The following is an 11,710-nucleotide window of genomic DNA, read 5'->3' as shown; positions in this document are numbered from 1 at the left end:
GGAGAAGTAGATGAGGCAATGTGTGTATAAGTGGCCAGCAAAGTTTGAGGCATTTACGATCTGTTAATAAGTATCGACTTATCAGCATATCAGAGAGTTAACAATACACCCTTATTTGAGCAATATTCAGCTAACCACAAAAATCTTTAAGTGTCAGACTCTTCATATGTTATCATCAGGCTAAAAATATCAAATTCATACATTGCTGAAATTATCAAACGTACCTCAAGAATCATCAATAATCTTCATTTCCACCTTTCTTCCCTCCCACATTCTTCGCTATTTGTACCATTAAAGACAACTGCACCACATTGAACATTTACAGACTGAGTTAGTCACCAAGTGTTTAAATGCTCAATCTGCCTTCTTTATTTTAATACCTCAAATAATAAGACTTGGCAATTTTATACAAGTAAATTACATGAACCATTTAATGCTGATATAGTCTTTTGTGATCAACTTCTATATAGTAATAAGATATACTGAGCTCTCTGATATAGCTGCCTAACATTACTTTATTTAAAATTTTTTACCTTTCTATGGTTGCAAGAACTAAAAATAACATTTTGAGAGATTTTCCGTTTCCAGTTCTGCATGTAAGGAGTTTGAAAATTGCCACTCTGTCCTAAGAGCGAGTAAAAAGCTAAATAGATGGAAAATTTACAACTTTTTCAGTATGCAAAAGAAGAGTAGGAAAAGAGACAGACAGGCAGATTCAGGTTATCATGACTTACTAGGGCAGAAATTCACAGGGGGAACAGCCACAGGCACCAGGGCCAGAGTTGGAAAGCCTGAACTATAGCTGATGAGTTCGGAGATTTCACTCTGGGCACAATTAAGAGTTAACAAATTCAGAGGAACTCATTCATGGGGGGAGACCCCCACAATATTTCAAGATTTACCTTTAAGATCTCAATCTGGTTTCTATGGTAAATAATAAAGAAAATTCCTCAAATGCCTCTGGCAGGGGAAAGGGGAAAGGAACCATTTTAAAATGCTCTAGAGCATTTCATTCTTCTTAAAATGCCTGCCTTCAGATGAAAGAAACCATCCAGAACCTAAGATGCTGGGACATTATCAGAGCCTAAATGACATGAGAGAATTCAAATACTCAACTCCAGTCAGCTCTGGCCTCCCACATGAGAGAAAGGAAATATTGAACTTGATCCATTCTGTTCTATCTCAGGGTGGGGGAAGGGGAGGAAAAAAAAAAACAAACTGAGAAACAATTGTGAAACTTTTAGCCAATGAGCAGCATTGGCTCATTAAAAAACTGAGACCTAACTGTAACACTATAGAATGCCTCCCCTCCTTCCAGACCTCACTATCTCCTTACCATTTATACCCTAACATTTTACCAGGGACAGAATATTAGACTATAAAGAAGACACCATGCAAACTAAAAGTTATAACACACAGTTTGAAGAGGCAGAATAAGCATCAGAACCAGCTATGGCAGGAATGATGGAACTAACTCATAGGGATGTATGATTAATATGCTAAGGGTTATACCAGATAGAGCAGAGAGCAAGGAAGAATATATGGGTAATGAAAACAGAAGGAGAAAAATCCTCAAAAGGACCAAAAATAAATGCTACAGATAAGATAAAAAATAAAACAAGCAGCAACAAAAAATATAACAAAACTGATGAATAACTGATGGGCTTGTTAGCCAGAACACAGCTGAAGAAAGAATCTCTGAACTTAAGGAGATCTCAATGGAACCCTTAAAAACTGAAAAGCAAAAATAACAGGGCCTGAAAGAAAAAAGAAAAAGGAAAAGAATATCCAAGGAACATGGACAAATGAAAAAGGTGCGATAAATAAATCAGAATACAAAGGGAAAAAAAAATAAGCAGAAAAGGAAAAAAAATTTGAAGCAACAGTGATTGATAATTTCTCCAAATTAATGTCAGACACCAAACCACAGATCCAAGAAACTCAGAGACAGAGAATCCTAAGCAGGACAAATCCCATGGAAATTACATCCAAGCATATCACTTTAAAATCATACAAATAAAAAGATAGAGAAAAAATCCTGAAAGAAACTGGGGTAGGGGAAGAAAATCCTAATTACAGAGGAACAAAGGTAAGAATTACATTTGACTTCTTCTCTGAAATTGTGTAAGAAAGAAGAGACTGAAATGAAATATTAAAGGTGTTGGGAGAAAAAAAAATCAATCCAGAGTTCTGACTCCTTTGAAATTATCTTTCAAAAATCAAAGCGAAGCAGACTTTCTCAGATAAAACTTAGGGCTTTGTTGTCAGTAGATGTGACTTGCAAGAAATGTTAAAAGAAATTCTTTAGAGAGAAGGAAAGTAATGTTAACTAAAAAAAAAGATGCATAACTTGAGAGTTGTGAGTTAAGTTTAATTGGGGGCTAAATGAGAACTGCAGTCCAGGAGACAGCACCCCAGATAGCTCTGAGAAACTGCTCCAAAGAGGCAATAGGAGGAAAGTCAATATATAAGGTTTTGGTGGAGGCAAAGTTCAAGATCTTTAAGCACTCATTTTACAAAAGGTTTTCTGCTAGTTGCAAGCAGCTGATGTCAACATGAAGGGAGTTAGTGCTTTTCTAGATATGAGGAGATATGAGGATTGAGGTTATAAAATCTGTTCCTAAAAACATCCAACTATCTAGACACCTGCCCCACCAGATTCCTTAGAACACAAAATGCCTCACTCCATCCTGAATGTTTTCACATTTGCCCCATCTATTTGCCATGAACCCCCTCAGGGATGTTGAAGGTCAACAGCTGCAGAAGTACAAGGTTCAATCTCCGCAGAGGCAGATAGCAAATGCCCTTGTTCAGTCACTGGCAATGCTCTTAGCAAGTGCCAATTTGTAGTTGACAGTAATAAGAGTCAAAAACAAGAATTTGCATAAAATAAGAAATTATGTGGAAGAAGAAAGAAGAGATGATAATTTTCCAAAAAATAATTTTTTATTATTTTAACAGATTATTTATTCAAAATAATAATTCCAGCAATCTTATATATGTATGATGTACATATACAGGATTATTTTGTCTTCATAAATTATCCATTCTGCTCATGAGGTATTATAATGCTATTTGAAAGTAGATTAATTATAAAAGTAGATTGCAAACTCTGAGGTAACCACTAAAAAGAAGTAAAGAAAGATATATAAATAATATGTTAAAGAAGGAGAGAAAATGAATAAAAAATTATTAAAACCATAAAAGAAAGAAAGAGTGTTTAAAAAAAAGAAAGAATAGAAACAAATAGAAAACAGTAAAAATTATGGTACATATTAATGTAAATATTCCAATAATCACTATGAATGTCATTGGCCTAAATACTCCAAGCAAAGGCAGATTTGTAAGAATGGATCATAAAATAAAGCACACCTTAACAAATTTTAAATAATAGAAAACATAGAATGTCTGCTCTCAGACCACAATGGAATTAGATTAAAAATCAATAACAGAAAGATAAGGAAGATTTCAAAATTAAAGAAATAATAATACTACTACTAAATAACTTATGGGTAAAATAAAAAAAAATCTAAAGGATAATTTGAAACAAATGAAAATGAAATATAAGCATAAACATTTATGGGATGCAGTGAAAGCAATGTTTACAGATAAATGTACAGCATTGACTGCATATGTTATAAAAGAAGAAAGATCTAAAGTTAATAATCTCAGTTTCCACTACAGGAAACTAGAAAAAGAAGAGCAAGTTAAATCTAAAGTAAGCGGAATAAAATAAATAATCATAAATCAATGAAAATTGAAGAAAGAAAATCAGTAGAGAAAAATCGATGAAACTAAAATATGATTCTTTGAAAAGTCAGTAAAAACAAAAAGCTGGGCTAAGAAAGAAGAAAAAAAGGAAATAAATTTCTCATATCCAAAATTAAAATGGAGATATACAGATCCTATGGACATTTAGAATAGAATAAAGCAGTGCTAGGAGCAACTATGCCCAGAAATTTGATAGCCTAGATGAAATGGAAAAATTCCTTGAAAGACACAATTTGCTAACATGCAGACTAAGAGAAATTGATATTCTGAATAGGTTTATCTTATTAAAGAAACTTAATAAAAAGTAAATGACCTGTGAAAGAGAAATCATCAGTCCTATATGGGTTCTCTGGTGAATTCTACCATACATGTTACTGTTGCTGCTTTTCATTTGCCAGGTCGCGTCTGACTCTTTGCAACTTCATGAGCTACAACACTCCAGGCTTCCCTGTCCTTCACTATCTCCTGGAGTTTGTTCAGACTTCTGTCTATTGAGTCAGTGATGCCATCCAACCGTCTCATCCTCTGTCATCCCCTTCTCTTGTTGCCCTCAGTCTTTCCCAGCATCAGGGTCTCTCCGAATGGGTTAGCTCTTTGCATCAGGTGGCCAAAGTTTTGGAGCTTCAGCCTCAGCACCAGTCCTTCCAATGATATTCAGGGCTCATTTCCTTTAGGATTGACTGGCTTGATCTCCCTGCTGTCCAAGGGACTTTCAAAAGTCTTCTCCAACACCAGAGTTCAAAGCATCAATTCTTAGGTGCTCAGCCTATTTTATGATCCAACTCTCACATCCATACATGACAACTGGTAAAATCATAGATTTGACTATAAGGAGCTTTGTTGGCAAAGTGATGTCTCTGCTTTTTGATATACTTTCTAGGTTTGTCATAGCTGTTCTTCCAAGGAGCAAGTGTCTTTTAATTTTGTGGCTGCAGTCACTGTCCACAGTGATTTTGGAGCCTAAGAAAGTTAAATCTGACCCTGTTTCCACATTTTTCCCAATTTATTTGCCATGAAGTGATAAGACCGGATACCATGATCTTCATTTTTTGAATGTTGAGTTTTAAGCCAGATTTTTTCATTTTCCTCTTTTACCTTCATCAAGAGGCTCTCTGCTGCTGCTGCTGCTAAGTCGCTTCAGTCGTGTCCGACTCTGTGCGACCCCATAGACGGCAGCCCTAGTTCCTCTTCAATTTCTTCCTCACTTTCAATTAAAGTGGTATCATCTGCATAATTGAGGTTGCTGCATATCTCAGCAATCTTGATTCCAGCTTGTGATTCATCCACTTCAGGATTTCACATGAAGTACTCTGCATATAAGTTGAATAAGCAGGGTGACAGTATATAGACTTGATGTACTCCTTTCCCAATTTTGAACCAGTCAGTTGTTCCATGTCCAGTTCTAATCATTGCTTCTTGTCCTGCATACAGGTTTGTCAGGAGGCAGATAATGTGGTCTAGTATCCCCATTGCATTAAGAATATTTCATGGTTTGTTGTGAGCCACACATCCAAAGGCTTTAGCATAGTCAATGAAACAGAAGTAGATATTTTTACTGGAATGCCTTGCTTTTTCTATGATTCAGCATATGTTGCCAATTTGATCTCTGGTTCCTCTGCCCTTTTTAAATCCAGCTTGTACATCTGGAAGATCTCAGTTCATGTTCTGCTAAAGTCTAGCTTGAAGGATTTTGAGCATAATATTGTTAGCATGTGAAATGAATGCAATTGTATGGTAAATTGAACATTCTTTAGCATTGTTCTTCTTTGAGATTGAAATGGGAACTGACGGTTTCCAGTCCTGTGGCCACTGCTGTTTTCCAAATTTGCTGGCATAATGAGAACCGCACTTTAACAGCATCATCTTTTAGGATTTTAAGTAGCTCGGCTGGAATTTAATCACCTCCACTAGCTGTGTTTGTAGTGATGCTTCTTAAGGCCTGCTTAGCTTCACACTCCAGAATGTCTGGCTGCAGATAAGTGACCACACCACTGTGGTTATCTGGGTTATTAAGAGCTTTTTTGTACAGTTCTTCTGTGTATTCTTGCCACCTTTTCTTAATCTCTTCTGCTTCTGTTATGACCTTGCTTTTTTTTTTTTCCTTTATTGTGCCTATCTTTGCAAGAAATATTCGCTTGGTATCTCCAATTATCTTAAAGAGATCTCTAGTCTTTCCCATTCTGTTGAGTCCCTCTATTTTTCTGCATTGTTCACTTAAGAAGGCTTTCTTATCTCTCCTTGCTATTCTTGGAACGCTGCATTCAGTTGAGTATATCTTTCCCTTTCTCCTTTGCCTTTAACTTCTCTTCTTTTCTCAGCTATTTGTAAGGCCTCCTGAGACAACCACTTTGACTTCTTGCATTTCATGCTCTTGGGGATGGTTTTGGTCACCACCTCCTATAAAATGTTGTGAATCTCCATCCATAGTTCTTCAGGTACTCTGTCTTCTAGATCTAGTCCCTTGAATCTATTTGTCACTCATATAATCCTTAGGAATTTGACTGAGGTCATACCTGAATGGCTTAGCAGCTTTCCCTGCTTTCTTCAATTTGAGCCTGAATTTTGTAATAAGGAATTCATGATCTGAGCCACATTCAGCTCCCAGTCTTATTTTTCTTGACTGTACAGAGCTTCTCCATCTTCTGCTGCAAAGAATATAACCAATCTGATTTCAGTATTGATCATCTTGGTGATGTCCATGTGTAGAGTCATCTCTTGTGTTGTTGGAAGAGGGTGTTTGCTATGACTAGTGCATTTTCTTGGCAGAACTCTGTTAGCCTTTGCCCTGCTCATTTTTAACTCCAGGGCCAAACTTCCTGTTATTCCAGGTATTGCTTGACTTTCTGCTTTTGTATTCCAGTCCCCTGTGATGAGAAGGGCATCTTTTTTTTAGGGAGTCTTGTATGTCTTCATAGAATCGTTCAACTTCAGCTTCTTCAGCATTAGTAGTTGGGTCATTGACTTGGATTATGATAATGTCTAATGGTTTGCTTTGGAAATGAACCGAAATCATTCTGTCATTTTTGAGATTGCAGCCAAGTACTGCATTTCAGACTCTTTTGTTAAATATGAGAGTTACTCCAATCCTTCTAAGGGATTTCATTCCTGCAGTAGTAGATATAATGGTCATCTGAATTAAATTCACCCATATCCATCCATTTTAGTTCACTGATTCCTAAAATGTTAATGCTCACTCTGGCCATCTGCTGTCTGACCACATCCAATTTACCTTGATTTATGGACCTAACGTTCCAGAGTCCTATGCAATATTGTTCTTTACAGCATCGCAATTTACTTTCACCATCAGATACAATCACAACTGGACGTCGTTTCCACTTTGGCTCAGCCTCTTCATTCTTTCAGTAGCCATTTCTTGTCTCTTCTCCAGTAGTATATTTTGGACACCTACTGACCTAGGGGTTGGGGGGTTCATCTTTTGGTGTCATATCCTTTTGCCTTTTCATACTGTTCACGGGGTTCTCAAGGCAAGAAAACTGAAGTGGTTTGCCATTCCCTTCTCCAGGGGACAATGTTTTGTCAGGCCCTAACTAGCAGGGGCATACTCTTCAACTATTCAACATAGCTGGATGACATAACTGGTGCCCTGGCTGTCCCACTGCTCATCCTCATTGAGTATTTAAATCTTCACTGTCCATTGGGTGTCCATCAATGTGCTGCCAGGAGGTAAGACAAGGGCCCTGCTGGAGTTCTGTGAACTGGGTCCACGAAGGCTGGAGTCAATGTTGGGGGACGCCCAGGAGTGGAGGGCACCCTGGCCTCAATGCTGCTGCTGCCCGTCCTGAAGCTGATCTGCTGCATAGGAGTCACTGGCTGTTCCAAGAGTCGCTGTCCACAGTGGCTGTTCCAAGAGACATTGATCCGCCATCTGGGAATCTTAGGCAGCCCTTTAGCTGATCCATCCCCTAGGAGCAAATGGTACCCCAGCCTCTCTGCTGGCACTGGTTGCCCTGAGAATCTGCCACCATTGCTGGCTCCATGCTATAGGAACGGAGGGCTCTGGTCACTATCCTGCTGCTGCCTCCTTTGTTCCATGTCTGGTTCTGTTTCTTCTTGTCCTGCATACAGGTTTCTCAGGAGGCAGGTAAGGTGATCTGGTACTGCCATCTCTTGAAGAATTTCCCACAGTTTGTTGCGATCAACACAAAGACTCTAGTGTGGTCAATAAATGAAACCAAAGTAAAAAATCATACCATTACTTATTTGAGTGGCTAAGTCACTGTGTTATATAGAAAAGATAACCATTTGCTTAGTATATTTGCAGAAACAAGTTTCTCTGTTTTTAGATAGAGTGTAAGGTGGAAGAGAATGAAAAGATCTGAGAGGGGATTCAGGAAGATATCAATAGGTTGGGGCAGGGGGAGAGAGAGAGGTATTTGGCAATTCAGATTGTACGAAGGCATTAGAATTACTAAAAGAAAACTGTGAACCCATTTCTGGCTCTAAAAGGCAAATGGAAATGATTTAAGCAAATGTGATTGTATTTCATTGCATTCAGACACAATAGTTATTAAGAAGAAATAACAACCTTGCTTCATGGCTACAGTTATTTTTGATCTATCACATCACTCTTTCTCTCAAAGAACTTAAAATTTAACTGAATTCACAAGCATATAAAGAGTTAAGATTAATGAAAGAGTTAAAAATGTAAGAGATTTTTACATGTCATAATTAACAACAAATGAACAGTGCAGGATACATGTGCTCTGACTTCATTACTTGATGGCAAAAGTCAGGGCAGGCTTCAGGGATGTGACATTCCTTTTGGCTTCTCTTAGAAAGTCAGCAACTGTAACAGCTAAAAATAAAAGAAGAATAAACAGAAGAAATGTATTTTAAATTAATATTCAAATGATTTTGAAATATTCAAGTGGAGCTACTGTGAGCATCAGTAATTACACCAAAAAAATGAGTAAATGTTATAATTACAACTGCAGTAAAAATTATCCAGCAGTTTCAGGAAGAGTCTCTGCACAGCATATTGATTAGCAGTTATAGGGCTTTTCTTAAGGATGGAAACAACCTGAAGAGAACATAAATTCAGTTTGTTCACATTGTAGATGTTCCAGTGACTGAGTCCCAAGACCATACAGATAGATAGCTTCAGGAATACTGGCCCCTACTGTTTATATCAGATATAATAATCATATATTAATATATTTCCTGGATTACACCATTGGGAGAAAAAATTTTCCCCATAGCTCTTTAAATTTCTCAATTCAATCCGGTTAGCTAAGGATGTTTGGGTTAGAATCACTATTCTCCATTTATTAGCCCCAATACAATTCTAAAATCATGTTAATCACATTGCAAATATTATATCTAGGATTATAAATTTAGGTTTATAATAGTGATTGGTAGGAAGAAGAATACAACTGCCTGTTACTCTGCCTCTGTTACTTTCACTTTCGGCAATTTGACTCCTCCTGAATCCTGACACTCACTCCAATCTCAAGACCCTGGTCTTAAACACACCTGATCTTAAACACACCTCAGCTACTGGTTGTTTCTGCCTATTCTCCCCACTGGAGTTCTGTCTTTCACAGCATCCTTTAGAAAGATGGTATGGTTTCCATCAGGTTATATCAAACTCTTCAGCATTGTATTCTGGGTTCGCCCCCCATTAGTCACTACAAATGCTACTGGTATTCTTGTAGAGGACTTCAAATCGTATTAAAATCCCCAATTTACTTCCACATCCTCACTTATTGCAACCAATACATTCAACTCTCAGTGGCCTCCACAAACTCTACACCTCCGTGACTGCTTCCCTGAGAACCACACACCAGACCAACTCAGTCTTCTGAAAAGATACTGGAACCTGTAAATACAACTTCTTTCTCTAATTTATGCCTGCTTCTCAACTAATTTATTGAATTTCAATCCTGTCTGTCCAGTTCAGATTTTATGTTCTTTGGAAAAAGCTGTTTCTTAAGTATATTTGCAATCCCTATCCTCCCTAACATACTGCAATGTGTATGAATTTGAATACATATTTATTAAGTGAATAAATAGGGAAATAAGCAATTGAAATATTGAGTCTCAGGACAGCAAGGAATTCAGAGATCCTTGGAAATTTAAATGTCTTATAATAAATGTTGATGGATTGAGAATATTTGCTTTTTATATTTTACAATTGTTACGCTGATTTAATGCAGCATAACTATAAAATTCACTTATTTTTGCTGAGATTTTAATGGAGCTTATAATCTAGTATAAGGAGAGAGAAAATAAACAAGTAAACACTCAAATAAACAAGATGATTTATCATTAATTTTTGCTACATATTTATTATACATGTTATATATCATCAGTTTACTGATGACTCTAAATTATGCAGTAGGATATAAATATGAATCTTTTCTCCAACCACTGGTTTGAATGCTGCTCAGCTAAATCTCCTTTTCCTGTCTCTTAATGACATATTGGGAAGAAACCATAACTTTCCAGTTGATCTAGCTATAATGACTCAAACCATTTTAAAACTTTAATCTTTTTTTTAGGTTTTTATTTATTTTTATTTTTTAATATAAATTTATTTATTTTAATTGGAGGCTAATTACTTTACAATATTGTATTGGTTTTGTCATACATTGACCTGAATCTGCCACGGGTGTACATGTGTTTCCCATCCTGAACCCCCCTCCCACATCCCTCCACATCCCATCCCGCTTTAATCTTAAACTCAATTTGTATCCCATTTCCTTCCCTCTCTCCAGTAGAGTCTTCAGCTGGGGACCTGGCTGAAAGAGTAAAGGAGATAAATGTATAGTATAGTTTGGCTCTTACAGTTCTCAGCCTATTCTGCCGCTGAGGTCCCTTCAACAAGGGAGCAGTCTCCTTAGATGGGATTTACTTGAAACCTGAATACCTTTTCAAGAATACATTAGCATCAGTGAAAATTTCTCATTCTTGAGGCCCACTCTCTCACCTGGTCCTGCATTTCTTTTTTTTTTTAATTTAAATTTATTTATTTTAATCAGAGGCTAATTACTTTACAATTGGTTTTGCCATACATCAACATGAATCCGCCATGGGTGTACACGTGTTCCCAATCCTGAACTCCCCTCCCACCTCCCTCTCCATACCATCCTTCTGGGTCATCCCAGTACACCAGCCCCAAGCTTCCTGTATCCTGAATCGAACCTGGACTGGTGATTCGTTTCTTCTTTCCAATTCTTCCCTCTGTTCAGTTAGGCACAGGGACAATTCTTAAGTCTGTTGCTGAAGGACGCTTTCACAAAATAAACAGCATAACTACTATCATTTAGGAGTGCCTTGCAGTCTCGTTGGTTTCTGGGAGGGAAAAGAAATAAACCAGGCCAATCTTCCACTTTGAACATGCCACTTTTCTTAAGACAGAACATTTTCATGATTTTTCCTTCAAATCTGCCCTTTCTCTAATATATCACCTCTCTTCTCAGTTTCAATCTCATCTACTCATGGTATGCAGGGGAAAACAGAATCTTGCTATGTGAGCATGTTAAATATTTCCATCTTATACTCTATAGCCTTTCCAACCTGGAACGTCCATGGTCTGCTTGAAAATACTTTTTTGTTGTTGTTGTTAGCTTTGGATTCTTGTTCTCGATGGTTAAACACCAGGAAATGTCCAAGTTATCACATCTATTTTTCTTTCTCCATCTTCTTTCCTTGTGAAGTTAGCAACATTTACATTTCTTTTCAGTGTTCTATTTGCATAGTTGTCACCATGGTAACAATAATCCAAGAAAAAATGATACCAATACATGCAGACAAGGGATAGAGAATGATCCAAGATCATGACAGCACAAAGATATCTTTAGGAGGATTCTCATCCCTACCTCCCACTAACCCGTAGTCCCATGGAGGCTTGGTTCTGTGAATAAGCAGCCTGATTGGGAGTACGAATCCTGCTGGGTCTTTAGAGAAACTTTCTATT

The 11,710-nt window shown here is 37.3% G+C and overlaps 1 long non-coding RNA gene across 1 annotated transcript; it reads right to left on the bottom strand.

The window, feature by feature from the left end:
* Positions 1 to 7,200: 7,200 nt before the first annotated feature.
* On the bottom strand, positions 7,201 to 11,459 carry LOC139179344 (uncharacterized). The gene is made up of 3 exons (XR_011563719.1): positions 11,311 to 11,459; positions 10,936 to 11,085; positions 7,201 to 8,587 (listed from the first exon to the last, which is right to left on the bottom strand). It is a non-coding gene; the product is annotated as an uncharacterized lncRNA (long non-coding RNA).
* Positions 11,460 to 11,710: the final 251 nt, after the last annotated feature.

Source organism: Bos indicus, chromosome 24, assembly GCF_029378745.1.
Source record: "Bos indicus isolate NIAB-ARS_2022 breed Sahiwal x Tharparkar chromosome 24, NIAB-ARS_B.indTharparkar_mat_pri_1.0, whole genome shotgun sequence".
Classification (NCBI taxonomy): Eukaryota; Metazoa; Chordata; class Mammalia; order Artiodactyla; family Bovidae; genus Bos; species Bos indicus.
This window is presented reverse-complemented; position numbering and strand designations above follow the sequence as displayed.